At 40.3% G+C, this 14,867-nt stretch overlaps 1 protein-coding gene across 1 annotated transcript in view; it reads right to left on the bottom strand.

Annotated features, from left to right (window-relative positions):
* The window catches only part of Acadsb (acyl-CoA dehydrogenase short/branched chain), a 44,118-nt gene that overhangs the window by 23,804 nt on the left and 5,447 nt on the right, over window positions 1–14,867 (bottom strand). The window lies entirely within an intron of this gene.

The raw sequence follows: 14,867 nt of genomic DNA, 5'->3' as shown, positions 1-14,867 counted from the left end.
GGTGGCAGGCAGCCACACAAGCAAGCAGGCAGGCTGGTGTGATGCTAGAGAAGCAGCTGGGAGCTACGTCCTGATCTGCAAGAAAGAGAGAGGCTGTGCCTGACATGGGCTTTTGAAACTTCATCTCCAGTGGCACACTTCCTCTCACAAGGCCTCCTAATCCTTCCAATCACTTCCACTACCTGGTGACTAAGCATTCAAATATATGAGCCTATGGGGGAGATTCTTATTCAAACCACCACATCCTCCAAAAACAATTAAATCACTTGCCAAAATTTCATAGCTATTGTGCGTTCAATATTAGGATTTAAGCCTAGTTCCTTTAGACTCCAAAGCTTGTTTCTTTAACCCTTATACAGAATTGTCTCCCCATCTTGACAGTGGTTAGTCATAAATAACAAGAGTATTGTATTTCTATTAAAGAACTTAATGAAATGAGAAATGTCTTTAGAGACAACCCCTTAACAAATCACTATAATGACACATGTTCTCTCAATGTTTTGTTCATACATTGACTAGCCCAGGAAAAAGACACAGACCCACCATGTTTGAAACCATCTTCAGTCTTTGCTACATGTCACCAAATCTTTGCAATTGTGTGCTGAAGTGCAAACATATCTGCTTTGGTGTCACCTAGGCAACAGAACCATTGGCCAGGGAAGAAAAACATGTGTCACCATTTTTTTTTCTAGTTCATTATTTTTTTGTTTTCAGAATTAGAAGACAGAGAGTTTAGGGCAAAGTTGCCCAAATAGCCCCCTTTGTCATAAAATCAGAACTGTGACAAGAACTTTAGACTAGGAAGAAGGATTGGGGGGCACATTATTTCCTCTTGATGAGAGAGACAAGAAGTGAAAGAGAGAGAGAGAGGAAAGGAGAAGTGCAAAGGGACTACAGATGGAAGGAATGCCGCTAGTAGCTGATGAGAGGCAAGTGGTAGCTGCTGCTTCAAGGAATGAAGGAAGGATGGGGAGAAGTGGAAATTTGGAGCTGGAAGAGAAATGAATACAGGGGCAATTTTGTTCAGTGCTGGTGATGGAGTCTTGGATTGTGCTCTCAATATATAATCCAAAGAATGAAAGAATGAGCCAACTACCTCCATAAACTGCCCATGAAACTTGCCTATCCATTTCAAAACCTGCAATACACTAGCCTACATTTCTCATTTCTAGGAGAGCTTATTTACTTCACTAAGCCCACTACAGAATTCTTTCTGTCTCTTAGTCAATATATCACCGTTGTACCTAAGCTGATCTTTAAAAGAAAGCCCACTGCTGAGAAACTTAAGAAGCCAGTGGGTCTTACGATAATACCTATTTTTCCTGCTGACACAAGTATGAGCCCCTTAGTCTCAATATTGCTACTACAAAACACATGCCAGTTCAACCCACAACACTTAATTCAGATTCAGAAGAGGTAAGAGGCAAATGAACTTTTAGAAAGTTCAAAAATGGGACACAATCCTGAGGTAGATTATTGAAGATGCCCATCATAAAATAAGAAGACCAAATGCTGTAAATGAAAATGAAATCCATTTCTAGCCAAAGCATCAAGAGAGATTTCTTATGCCTCTTGGTATATGATAATAGAGGAAAGAAATTTGTCCTTCCCTTGATTTTAACTGCATAACCAGGATCTCACTGTTGATTTTTCTAATGCCCCTGTGCTTTGGCATTGACCACGGTCATAGCACTTTTGGTGTCCACTCCATCAAAATGATTTTCTGCAGTTATAAACCACTGTACCACATCATCACATTTTTTTGTACAGAGCAGCAATTGTTACTTGAATGGAATAATGGTTATTTATGCCTTGCCAAATCCTTTCCTTAGTTCCAGTATGATCTTTTCCTACAAGCTGATGCACTATGGCTAGGATGATCAAGTCCATGAACTTGAGTAGGGTTGAGGAATTACATATTTATTTCATTAACCTCTAGGAAAAAGGTACCATTAAAAAGTATGAATGTGGGCAACAGGTTTTGGTAATACCAGCAAGAAATGTGACTCTGCCAAAAGAAATCACAGCCATTTTTTTATATCACACTGATTTAGTGCCAATATCTTTAAATGTATTTTTGTTCATCACTATGGCAAAATTACAGTGGCTATTAGGATGACTGCCAAACTGTATTTAAAAAGCACACACTGCTCAATCACATTACGACTTTTTATAACTGTATCATTATAATTGATTTCCTTTATAATGCTGTATCTTTTATTTTATGCATTTAAAACATTTTGAGGAAAGGTCTATAAACTTTTACTACACTGCCACATATGCTGCACTCAAGGTGCTGAAAAGTTAAGAATGCTTGACTGCAAAATGTTCTGACAAGTCTGTTGCTATTCTCATTACATTTAGCCATTGCGTTATTTAGGACCCCCTTTCTACCATGCTGTAGCATAACGAAGTATTATTTTAAATGTTTCTAGAGTGTTTCATATCTAACTGCATTTATAGCCCAGGAAAGGCAAAGAACACATTACAGAAGTAATGCTGACCTGGAAAGACTCAGTCAGACTTGAAAAAGGAGAAATTTCAGTATACATAGTTACATTTCATCCTAAAGCCTTACAGCCACTGTTTTTCTGCCCTGCATGCCATCTTGGTTCCTTCTTCTCTGAGACAGATCCAGAAGTGTGGCTGTGTATACTACCTGCTGACACAGGGCAGGAGGAAAATCTGCTTTTCCTGCTGCTACGGAGAACACTCTTTTTCCCTTTCCTAGATTAAGGGTAGCTTTGCTTCCCTCCTGAAACTGTTCTCTCAGAGTCTCCCTTCTTAGGGTAAGGAGGAAGGGTCCCTGATCTTTATAATAAAACTTGAGAATGCTCCAGAGCCATCTTCTTGGGGAGGGGAAAGGGAGGACAAAGATAGGAGAAACTTTTTCTTAAGACTCAGGAAAGTTATCTGTCAAAGTCACCTTTTTCTACCCTTGATCCTTGTTATGCCATATTGGACAACTATCCTTATTCATTTGGTCCACCTTACAAATATTTTTTCTACCCAACACCTACAAGGACCTTAGGAGATTTCAGTCCAGAGGCCAGCTCAAGCGACATTTTGTTCATGATCTCTTCTCATCTCCAGGGAATCCCCCCACTTCTAATGCTTCCACAGTGCTATTGCGCATCTGCTGAGATACCAACTCAGTACTGCTGTCCCTTAAGGTTTCTGTAGCTAATCACACTCTCAGTTTCTGTCCCCCAGATTTTCTCATAAAATCTGGTGCTAAACTTGTTCTAGGATGTCACCAGATGTTCAAGCCTATCAACAATTCTATTTATATCTCAGATCTCTCCTGATATCACATCCCTCATTAACTACCTGAGATCCCATTGTTGATTTTTTCAAACATTTATTTCACGATACTGGACACATTCTTGCCCACACCTTCTTCTTCTTCTTCTTAAAAAACAAACAAACAAAACAAAACAAAAAACCAAAAACATTTTAGGCTGTTAAGAATATATCTTTCCTTTTCCTAAGATCAAGGGCAACTTTCCTTTCTTCACAAAGCTTTGTCTGGAATGCCTTATAAAAGAGTTGTGAAAGTTATTTCTTACTACCTCTCACCCAGTTTACTTGAGTGACCACTTTCCAAATACAAGGTACTGAAACTTATATGCTGATATCATGATGTGCAGCCAAAAGGCTCCCCTCTTTGAATGGAATTAAATCCATTTGATTTAGTTTCTCTTCCCATCATTGTTATCAAATATCTGTCAAGAAGCAACAGAAAAGATTAGTTTTTCTTGGCTCACTGTTTGAAGATACCTTCCATAATGCTGGCAAAGATGTGTGAGTGGGAGTGGATTGTGGTTTGGTGACAGAAACATGAAGCTGTTTGCTTATATTTTGATGGATCAGGAAGCAGAGATGGGACGGGATGCAGGCAACACGATACACTTCAAGATCACCACCAGAGACACTTCTTCCAGTCAGCCTCCAACTCACAAAGGATGGACAACCTCCCAAAACAGCTCACTGGGTGGAGACCAAGTGTCCAAACAAATGAACCTATGAGGCATTTTAAAAATAAACCATACTACCCTTATAAAAGAGGTTTTATACAGCATTCCACTCACTTCTTTTTTTAATTAGTCAGTCATGTGAGGTCAAAAGTGGTTCTCAGCAAGGAAGCCCATACAAGGCAATCTAATCTGTTAGTGTGTTGCTTTTGGACTAACCAGACCTCAGAACTATAAGAGAATAAATGTCTAATCTTTATAAATTGTCCACTCTCTGGTATTACGTTATAGCATTATGAAACAGAGTAAGATGTCATATTTGTCCCTGCCCACACAAAGCCCAGCAGCCGTGGGCTCCACCCTGTCCCTTATGTGCTCCATTTCCCAGCCCACAGCTCTGCCTACATTACCACAGGCCTGATGCCATCAGAAACTACCAGTTGAGATGCCCCTTCTGTAAGGCAAATGACACCATCAAAAAGACAAAACTTTAGAAAAAGATCTTTACCAACCTTGCATCTGACAGAGGGCTGATATCCAAAACATATAAAAACACAAGAAATTAGACAGCAACAAACCAAACAACCCCATTTAAAAAATTGGGTACAGAGCTAAGCAGAGAATTCTCATCAGAGGCATCTCTAATGACTGAGAAGCACTTAAAGAAATGTTCAAAATCATTAGTCGTCAGGGAAATGCAAATCAAAATGACTCTGAGATTCCATCTTACACCAGATAGAATGGCTAAGATAAAAAACTCAAGTGACAGCTCATGCTGGAGAGGATGTGGAGCAAGGGGAACCCTTCTCCATTGCTGGTGAGAATGCAAACATGTACTACCACTTGGAAATCAATTTGGTAGTTTCTTACAAAATTGGGAATAGTCCTACCTCAAGACTCAGGTATACCACTTCTGGGTATATAGCCAAAAGATACTCCACTATACCACAAGGACACTTGCTCAACTATGTTCATAGCAGCTTTATTTAGAATAGCCAAAAACTGGAAACAACCTATATATCCTCAACCAAAGAATGGATAAAGAAAATGTGGTACATTTACACAACGAGATATTACTCAGCTATTAAAAACAATGACATAATGAAATTTGCAGGCAAATGGATGGAACTAGAAAAGATCATCCTGAGTGAGGTAACCCAGATCCAGAAAGACAAACATGGCATGTACTCACTTATAAGTGGATATTAGCTATAAAGTACTGGATAACCATAGTACAATCCACAGACTCAAAGAAGCTAAGTAAGAAGTAGGGCCCAAGGGAGGATGCTTGAATCTCCTGAGAAAGGTAAATAGAATAGACAACAGGAGTGGATGAATGGATGGAAGTGGGTGTGAGAAGGGGTGGAGAGGGGAAGAGGAGGGATCAAGGTTGAGAAGGATGGTGGGCGAGACAACTGGGAGACAACTGGAATCACTGTGTGTTGGGGGGTGTTGTGGGGAAGGCATCTCTGAGACAAGCTAGAAATTTAGGACAATGGAAACTCCCAGGAATCTATGAGAGTGAGACTCCTAACACCTCTATAAACAGGCAAGACTTCCAAAGGAGAAATGGGGACACCAGCCCAGACACAAAACCTTTGACCCACAATTTTTCTTGCTTATAAGATGTGCAGGAATAAAGAGGGAACAGAAAATAAGGGAAAGGCCAACCAATGACTGGGCCGACTTGAGTCTCGTGCTATGAGAGACAGCCCATCCCTGACACTATCAGTAAGATAGACAGGAGGCTGCCAGAACTGTCATCCATCCGAGAGGCTTCACCTAGCAGCCGATGAAAACAGATGCAGAGACCCACAGATTAGGTGGAGCTCAGGGAAATCTTGTGGAAGATGAGGAGGAAGGATTAAAAGAGCCAGAAAGGTCAAGGACACCACAAGAAAATTTAAACAATCAATTAACCTGGGCTCATAGAAACTGAACCATCAACCAGAGAGCATGCATGCCTAGGCCCCCTACACAAATGTAACATATGTACAGCTTGGTTCTCATGTGGGACTCCTAATAGCAGGAGCTGTTAGGGGCTGTCTCTGACTTTGGATCCCTTTCCCCTAACTGGGTCTAGCCTCAATAGAAGATGCACCCAAGGCTTCTGCTTTTCTGAGCAGAAGAGAAGGGGAGATGAGAGGCAGTGACTGGGAGGAAAAGAGGAAGGGGGAGCTTTGATCGGGATGTAAAGTAAATAAATAATGAATGAAAAAATAAAGAAAACAATGCCGGTTGAGGTGGTGCACACCTGGCACATGGGGAGGCAGAGGCAGGCAGATCTCTGTGAGTTTGAGGCCAGCCTGGTCTACAAAGTGAGTCCAGGACAGCCAAGGCTACACAGAGAAACTATGTCTCGATTACAAAAAAAAAAAAAGCAAGAAAAAGAAAACCAAACCACCACCACCACCACCACCAAGAACAACAACAACAACAACAAAAACCCAATTAAATATTAATGAAGGAGTGGTTACATTTTTTTTAGTATATTGCTTTAATACAATTATTTCATAGCCATTAAGGCAAACCAGGGACCTACACATATCAAAATGGATAAAACGTAAAAATACTAAGGAAAAACAAAATTTGCAAAAGTATAAGTTCAGCATGACATCATTTACATACATATTAAAGCACAGATGTGCTAATGTTTAAAGACGTGGACTGAAGAACACATATCTGCTCTGGAGTTACTGTCGCTGAAGACGGGATAGAAGTATGTTTTGCTGTTGTTGCTGTACTGCTTATTTCTTTGAAAAGAAGTCTTACAAAAGTGGGTTTTGTGTCAGTTACATTAGTTTCTGCTCTTTTGTTAAGATTACTTGATAAAAATTTTAATATTAAAACTTCTTTTCTAAAATTGTGTTTATGTTTATGTGTGCGAGCCTGTATATTTTCTCTGTGTGCTTGCTCATAGGATCCCATGATCAGCCAGAAGAGGGAGTCAGATCCTTGAAGTTACAGGTGGCTAGGCCCTGGGAACAGAACTTTGGCCCTTTGCCAGGGCAGTAGGGGCTGAGCCATCTCTCCAGCACCTCTTGAAACTTCTTAGTGTGCATATGAAAGTCTGGAAATAGGTTTTAGGTAACAGTTCAAGATAACAGGGTAAGGATCTTTTGGATTTCTTAAAGCTACATATTAAGCTAAATAAACCAGTCTAATCTGGAAACATTTACCAATAACTAACTTTCCTGCTCTATCTGGCTCCTTTCTCCTGAAGGTCAGAGAGATGCCTTATCTAATCTTACTTAAAATAAATTCCTCTAGAAAGCAGGCAATGTCCTCCATGTCCCTTGGACTACATCACACAAGGATGACCAACTGCAGGATAAGACTAGTGTGACTCAGAGTTTAGCTGTATTTCCCCCTAGGCCATTGTCTGTCCTTGGGGCCATTCATCTCTCCTAAAAATCATTTTTAGTAACCTATCCCTCCCCCTTTATCTGCAGTTTTGCTTTTCACACTTTTGTGACCCATGGTCTGAAAATACTAAATGGAAAAGTTGCAAACCATGTGCAAAACATGTGCAGTTTTAAATTGCAAACCATTCATCACACGTAAGGAACCCTCCAGTGATCTTATTCTGTCCAGCTGCCCCTTCGATAACTGTGTGGACAGCCAGGTTATCAAACAGACTGTTGCCAGTATGGCAATTGTTTCATGCAGCTCAGAGAATGGTCTACAGCAGCTGTGTATTTGGTTTTGAATGAGTGAGTTTATTAAGTATATAGTGAGCAAAAGGTAAAAGAATCAAAGTGAGATGTAGGTAACAAGACAGATGGCAAAGCATTAACAAACTGGGCACTCATGATATCCCATAGAGACACTGGAGTAGCCCAATTGAGAAATCAAACAAAAAGTAATATCTTCAATCAGTTGGCTTACACCTGACAGAAACAACTGGGGAATCTCTTGAAACAATCAGCTCTAATCAGATTGAGAGTCTTGGGCAAAGCAGAATATCCTTTTGGTAAGGTTTCTAAGCCAAATAACAATCAGCAAGCAGCACATAGATAATAAATCAAGTGTTTCCAAGCATCCAGCTGATATCAACTGGGGAAGCTGGAGCAGTCAACTGGAGTCCTCCATAAAGAGAATGTTCCACCTTCTTTCCATGGATGAGCTTCTGCCTGCTGAACGTTTTCCTATTTCCACTGTAAATGTTTTTATAATATAGCATAAGCAACAGTGACCTGGGTTGGAAATGTTTTATCTTCTAGCCTTTCTCAAGGGTACAATGTGTTTACTTTTCGGCCATTCTTCCCTTTCCCTGTTACAGAGGTGGTGGTAGTGAGACGGGGACAACCTTGCTTCCAGAGCCAGCCTCTCAGTGAGCACAAACACCACGGCAGTTTACCAGTATAATTTGCAGCACAACAGTGCTTCTGTTCAAATAGCTTACTTTGTTTAATAATGACCCCAAAGTTTGAAAGAAGCCATTGGAAAGTTTGGGTATGCCAAAGAAACCAGTATTTCTTTTAAATGAAAATGTTATAGTTCTTAAAATAAGGAAAGAAAAACAAAACCAAACAAATGTTGAGGTTGCTAGGATCTACAATAAAAACAAATAATCCACGCAACTGTGAAGAAGTAAAAATAAATAAATAAATAAATAAAATAAAAATTCATCCTTGTTTTACTTTAGCACCTCAAGCTACAAAGACAAGTGTGGCAGGTACTTAAGATATAGGAAGGCATTATAGGCTTCGGTACCACTCACAGTTTTAGGAGTTCATTGGGCATTTTGGAAAATACACCTTGCAGATATGGTCTTCTAAAATTTCAAGAATCTTTCACTTCCTTCTCCCCTGGAAAGAAGGGATAACTGAGGGAAATCCAAATAAGCCTTCTAGCTTCAGTTGCTTTTAGTTGACTATTAAAAATATCACTAATTCTGGAGTCCAGAGAAGCCACAAATTCAGTTATAGCTGAACTAAAGAATTACAGTATCTAGTAAACATAGGTTCGTTGTTATGATAAAGACATTCTGACATGGAAGAAGGAAAACATCCTGGGAGACGGAGATAGCTGTCAAACCTGGAAACATCTGAGCACAGTCTTTCTGCTCACTGTGGTCTTTGCAGCTCTTTTCTTTTATAATAAAAGTCTTTTCACATACGTACCTGGTCTCCCTAAGATGGGGCTCTGAGATAATAGTTTGTCTTCTCAAATTATCAGCCCTTGAAACCTGAGCTCCTGACTTCTCACTGTCCTGACTCCCTCTTGCCTGTAATAAACTTGTATGCCTCTTCTGTTGTTAGTCTCTCTCCTGTCTGTTTCAGAAGGCTCAATTACCAAGCATTCAGAGGGTGAAAAGGGAGTCGCCTTTGCCCCCCAAACTACTTGAGTATACATCTGTATCACTTGGGGAAGCTAAAAGACAAAAGAAACACCTGAACCCTATAATGAGGTTTGGGCTTCCTTATACCCAAAAGTTCTTACAGATAATATGAATCCTGGTCTAAAACTTGTGGGGTTTTGTCTGTCTGACCAAATCTTACGTTAGGCTTTCACATTTTGTCTTAAAGTCACTTGTGTGATTCCTTGTTAAATCTAGTTTTAGCAAAAGCACTCTGCTAAGCAAGTTCAGTCAGAACCCCATTTGATATTTGATCACCGTTGATATCTGAACAAGATCTTCCTCCACTCTTTATCAGGGGATGCCAGATCATTCTGGCTTGTCATTAGCAAAAATCACGCTATATCAAATGAGCCATTATCCTTCCTTTGGCTACTGTTTCCTCTTTCATTTTCTACCCACAGACCACATTATCAGAATGTCTGAAATAAAATATTAGTGACATCAAATAGCCAAGGTAATGAGAAAATGAAGTGGGAATATAAACTTGTATATAGCAGCTGCCCTGAAAAACAGCTTAGCAATTCTTAGACGTGTGCTCATAACATATGAGCCAGCAACTGCACCTTTGAACACACATACACATGTGTGTGAGAGAGAGGGGTGCATATCAGGTATTCAATGCAAGTCTGAAAATCAATCCTTCTCCCTAGGATAAGGTGTGTGTGTCAGGGTTGGGGGTGGGGTCTGTGTGGGATAGACTCACAACAGTATTCATAACCAAAGTAAAAAGAAGGAAGTTGATATGATTTCCATAGAAAACACAAATATTGAGGAGAGATTTGCTAAAGGCATACAACACTAAGCCTGATGACCTGAGTTTGATCACTGGGACCCACACCATAGAAGGAGAAAACTGACTTCTAAAAACACAAATACAAATGGATTTTTAGGGAAATTCAAATGGATTTTTAGCGAAGAAATGACCACTTATAAAAAGGGTTTGGGCAGGGCAGGTCATGGTGGCACACGCCTCTAATCCCAGCATTTGGGGAGGCAGAGGCAGCTCTGTAAACTCAAGGCCAGCCTGGTCTACAAAGCTAGTCCAGGCCAGCCAAGGCTACACAGAGAAACCCTATCTCAAAAAATCAAAAACCAACCAACCAAACAAACAAGCAAACCCAGAAACAAAAAACCCCCAAAAAGGTTTTGAGCTGGCAAGATGGCTAAGTGGGTAAAGGTGCTTGCTGCACAAGTCCAGCAACCTGAGTTTGATTCCCAGAACGTACAAAAAGATGGAAGGACAGACTTCCACATGTATACTCAAACAAGCATCACACGTTCATACACAATAATTAATTTTAATAATAAAAAGCTAATTTTTAAAATTTTGAGACAGGATCTCACTATTTTGGGCTGGCCTGAAACTTACTGTGTAGACCAGACTACATTGTCTTGAACTTAAAGCAGCAATCCTCCTGCCTCTGTCTCTCAAGTACTGGAATTACAGCTATGTAACATCATGTCTGGCTATAAGTTTTTGATGATGTTTGCCTAAATATATGTCAGTTATCTTTCTGTGACCCGCGCGACCGTCTCGCCAGCAAGAGCGCACACGGACACCAGGATACTTCTGCAGCAAGCTTTATTGCAGTCAAGCGATGAGAGGAGGAAGACCCCAAGCCCTCAGAATGGTGCTGCTTAAATACACCCTATGGCGGCGTGTACTCCGCTGGTTGGCTGCTTGCCCATTGCCCTGTATGACACCGGGCTGGGCAGTGAGGACCCGGCTGGGCAGTGACTTGGCGCGCTTTCGCAACTTGCACATGCGCTCTATTACTTGTTCACTAGGGCCGAGGCCGGATGTCGGCGCCATCTCGTTATGCATTCTCTCGGCTCTCCACATCTTTCCATTTTCTTCAGGGCCATTAAATTCCCATAAGAGAGGGGATTAATGGCAGTCACATTTCTAAGAAGTTGCTAGTTTTTGCTGGGCATGGGTATCTCCTAGAAACCCTTGGTTTGCTGAATTTTAGATGTCTTCAACTTAAAATTAAAAAAAAAAAAAAAAAAAAAAAAGGCCAGATTAGTGGTACATTCACTTAATACCAGCACTTGAAAACAGAGGCAGGTGAGTTCAAGATAGCCTGGTCTACATGGCAAGCCTCAGGCCAGCCAGGGGTCTACAGTGAGCCTGTCTCAAAGAGGAGGCAAAATCATTCTATAAATGCTAGGGATCCAGACAGATCCTAACCACAGTGGGAGTGTACCGCAGGTGACTAACCCTTCACAACTAAGGGCATATGAATTGTTTCCACTTCTGGATGCTGTGAATATTTGTGGGCAGGTTTGGAATTCACATTTTTTTCATATTGTACACATGATATTTTTCTATATGCTCAGTAGTACTGTCCTACAGCACCAAGATCAATCTGTATTTTCATATTTTATGCCTACTTCTTTCTTCATATGACTACTCTTGTGCTTTAGGACTACTATTAAGTAAAACATGGGTTTATCCAAATGTAGGCACTATAGTGCAAAAGTCAGATCTAAACGATGGCTAACATTATACTCATGCATACAGCTAGCTGGACAAAGGAATATCTCATGTTCTGGATTTTCAGATTATTATGTTACTCAGAGTAACATGAAATTAAAACTGATGAGTAGTTTACTTCTGTAATTTTCTATTTATATTAACAGAACATAGTTAACATTATGGAAAGTAAAACTATAAAATTCTGGTTGGGAAAGCTATTATTTAAGCCTTTAAATTTATTCACTTAACCAGCCACCTACTTGCTATTCATACAAAATAAACTTCTCACTACTATTAATCATCAATCTGTCGTTTCTGTTTTGATTCTCAGGGCTGGCCAGTGAATCTAAAGGGTAGAAGAAAAATATTTTACCTTACCCATCTCTTACAATAGAAAACTATTTTGCCCCAAACTGACTCTGTTACTGATTTCAATCATCCCACATTGTTGAAATAAAATATAGTACAGCTAGAAAACAGATTAGTTGTTGGTAGGGATTAAGGACCATGAAAGGGAGTTAGAGTTATGTGCGATTAGACGAGAGCAACAAAGACCTTTGTGTTGCTGAATTATGTTTATCTTGACGGTAGCATTGCAAACACAAATACGGATGTGATGAAACTGCACAGAACTATACACACATACATAGTCAAACTGACCATCTAAATCAGATTGGTGGATCACATTAAGGTCAATTTCCTGACTGTGATATACTGTTCTAAAGTTAGTAAGTAATGTGGGGGAAGACTGGATAAAGAGTATGTAGGACTCTATGTTTCTCTCTTTTTTTTTAATTAAAAGTGTTATGTGTGTGTGCACATGTATATGTGTATCTGTGTTTGTGTATATACACATGCCACCTGTGTGCCAGTACCTGCGGAGGCCAAAAGATCCCTTGAAACTAGAGTTGTAGACAGTTGCAAATTGCCCAGTGCGAGAATGGAGAACCAAACTCAAAAGAGCAGCACACGCTTCTAACCACTGAGCCATCTCTCTAAGCCCACCTATATTTACCCTCCCCCCCTCTATCTCTTCCTCTTTATCAGGGAATCTCTATGTTGGCTGTCTTAGAACTGACTTTATAGACCAGGCTAGCTTTAAACTCGGAGATCTGACTGCTTCTGCCTCTTAAGTGTTGGGATTAAAGATGCGTGAAGCTGATGTGCATCCTCTTTGCCTTTTGGGATGGGGATTGAGCATTTTAGTCAGGGTCCTCCCTCTTGATTAGTTTCTTTAGATGTGCAGATTTTAGTAGGTGTATCCTATATTATATGTCTATATGAGTGAAGAAAACAGGAAACAAGTTATGAACCTGCCACAGAGGGCCTTGGAAAGGCTCTGCCCTGCAGACTATCAAAGCAGATGCTGAGACTTATGGCCAACTTTTGGGCAGAGTGCATGGAATCTTATGTAAGAAGTGGGAAATAGTAAGATCTGGAGAGGACAGGAACTCCACAAGGAGAGCAACAGAACCAGAAAATTTGAACACAGGGGTCTTTCCAGAGACTCATACTCTAACCAAGTACCATGCATAGAGTTAACCTAGAACCCCTGCACAGATGTAGCCCATGGCAGTTCAGTGTCCAAGTGGGTTACATAGTAATGGGAAGAGGGACTGCCTCTGACATAAACTGATTGGCCTGCTCTTTGATCACCTACCCCTGAGGGAGGAGCAGCTTTACCAGGCCACAGAAGATGACAATGCATCCACTCCTGAAGAGATCTGATAGACTAAGATCAGAAGGAAGGAAAAGGGGACCTCCCCTATCAGTGGACTTGGGGAGGGGCATGCGTGAAGAAGGGGGAGGGAAGGTGGGATTAGGAGGGTAGGAGAGAGAGGTTTATGGGGGGGATACAAAGTGAATAAAGTGTAATTAATAAAAGTTAAAAAAGAAAGATGTGTGAAGCTATGCCTGGCTCTGCTTCTTCTTAAAACTGCATGGAGATCTACACTTATCTGAAAAGCTACATATATATATATATATATATATATATATATATATATATATATATATAGTCTTCAAAAGAAATTAAACAAATTATGGCTCTAAAAATTACAGAAATTGATGTGCCTTATGAGAAGTCAACAATACAGAAGAACTCAATGGCAATTTACAATTGTATTTATGTCAAACAATTGGTGCCTGTTACATAAACAGGTATAAAAAGTATTCCAGGATGAAGTAGAAGTAGAGGGCGCTATGGTTTAGACGTTCAAGGCTTTATCCCCAGCACAGTGTTATTGAAAGGTGGTGGAATCTTTATGAGATGGGGACTGTGGGTCTCCAGCCCCTTCCTCCTCTCTCTTCCTCTTTCTGGTATGAGATTAACCCATCATGCCATTGTCACCTGGCACTCCCACATGACATTTAAAATCCATCATGCTATTGCAAATTGGCACTTTCACAAGACACCTAAAAGAAACAGGTCTGTCTGCTCATAGGCCTCTAAAACTCTGAGTCTCACTAAAACTCCCTTTAAAAAGATAAGTTGATTATCTGAGCATTTGTTAGAGTGACAAGAAGCTACTAATACAAAGGGGAGGTCCTTCAGGCTAATATTTTTATGCAACAAATATAAGGTTAAAGGCCAAATATAATGCACAATTATGCTCATTGTTGGCTACTGCCAAATGAGACCACTGATTTTATGACCTTTTCATGCTACTTAAGAATAAGGGTATGATAGCGAAGGCCTATAATCCAGGCACTCGGGAAGGCAGAGGTAGGCAAAGCGAGTCCAGGACATGTGGCTTCTACTCTTTCTGTTCTTCAAAGCTACTGAAACTGAACTTTCCTAGTCCACAGGTCTCTGGCTTGTGTTTTAGCCTCTAGGAGTTCTTAACAATGCCTTAATTTTCTAAGAGAATAACAGTGACCAGTATAAAAGATGATTAAACAAGCCAAACTTTTGGAGTGCACTGTTAAACTTACTGGACCATTAGCTTTGCCAAATGTAAAGGAAAGAATGTTGTAAGGTAGTTTTTGAAACCTAGAACAAAGACTTCCCTAGTCTGCTGCAACTCACTTACCTGGTCTCCACTGATGT

Source organism: Meriones unguiculatus, chromosome 1 (genome assembly GCF_030254825.1).
Source record: "Meriones unguiculatus strain TT.TT164.6M chromosome 1, Bangor_MerUng_6.1, whole genome shotgun sequence".
Classification (NCBI taxonomy): Eukaryota; Metazoa; Chordata; class Mammalia; order Rodentia; family Muridae; genus Meriones; species Meriones unguiculatus.
The sequence above is the reverse complement of the archived record's forward strand: the minus strand, read 5'-3'. Positions and strand labels throughout refer to the sequence as shown.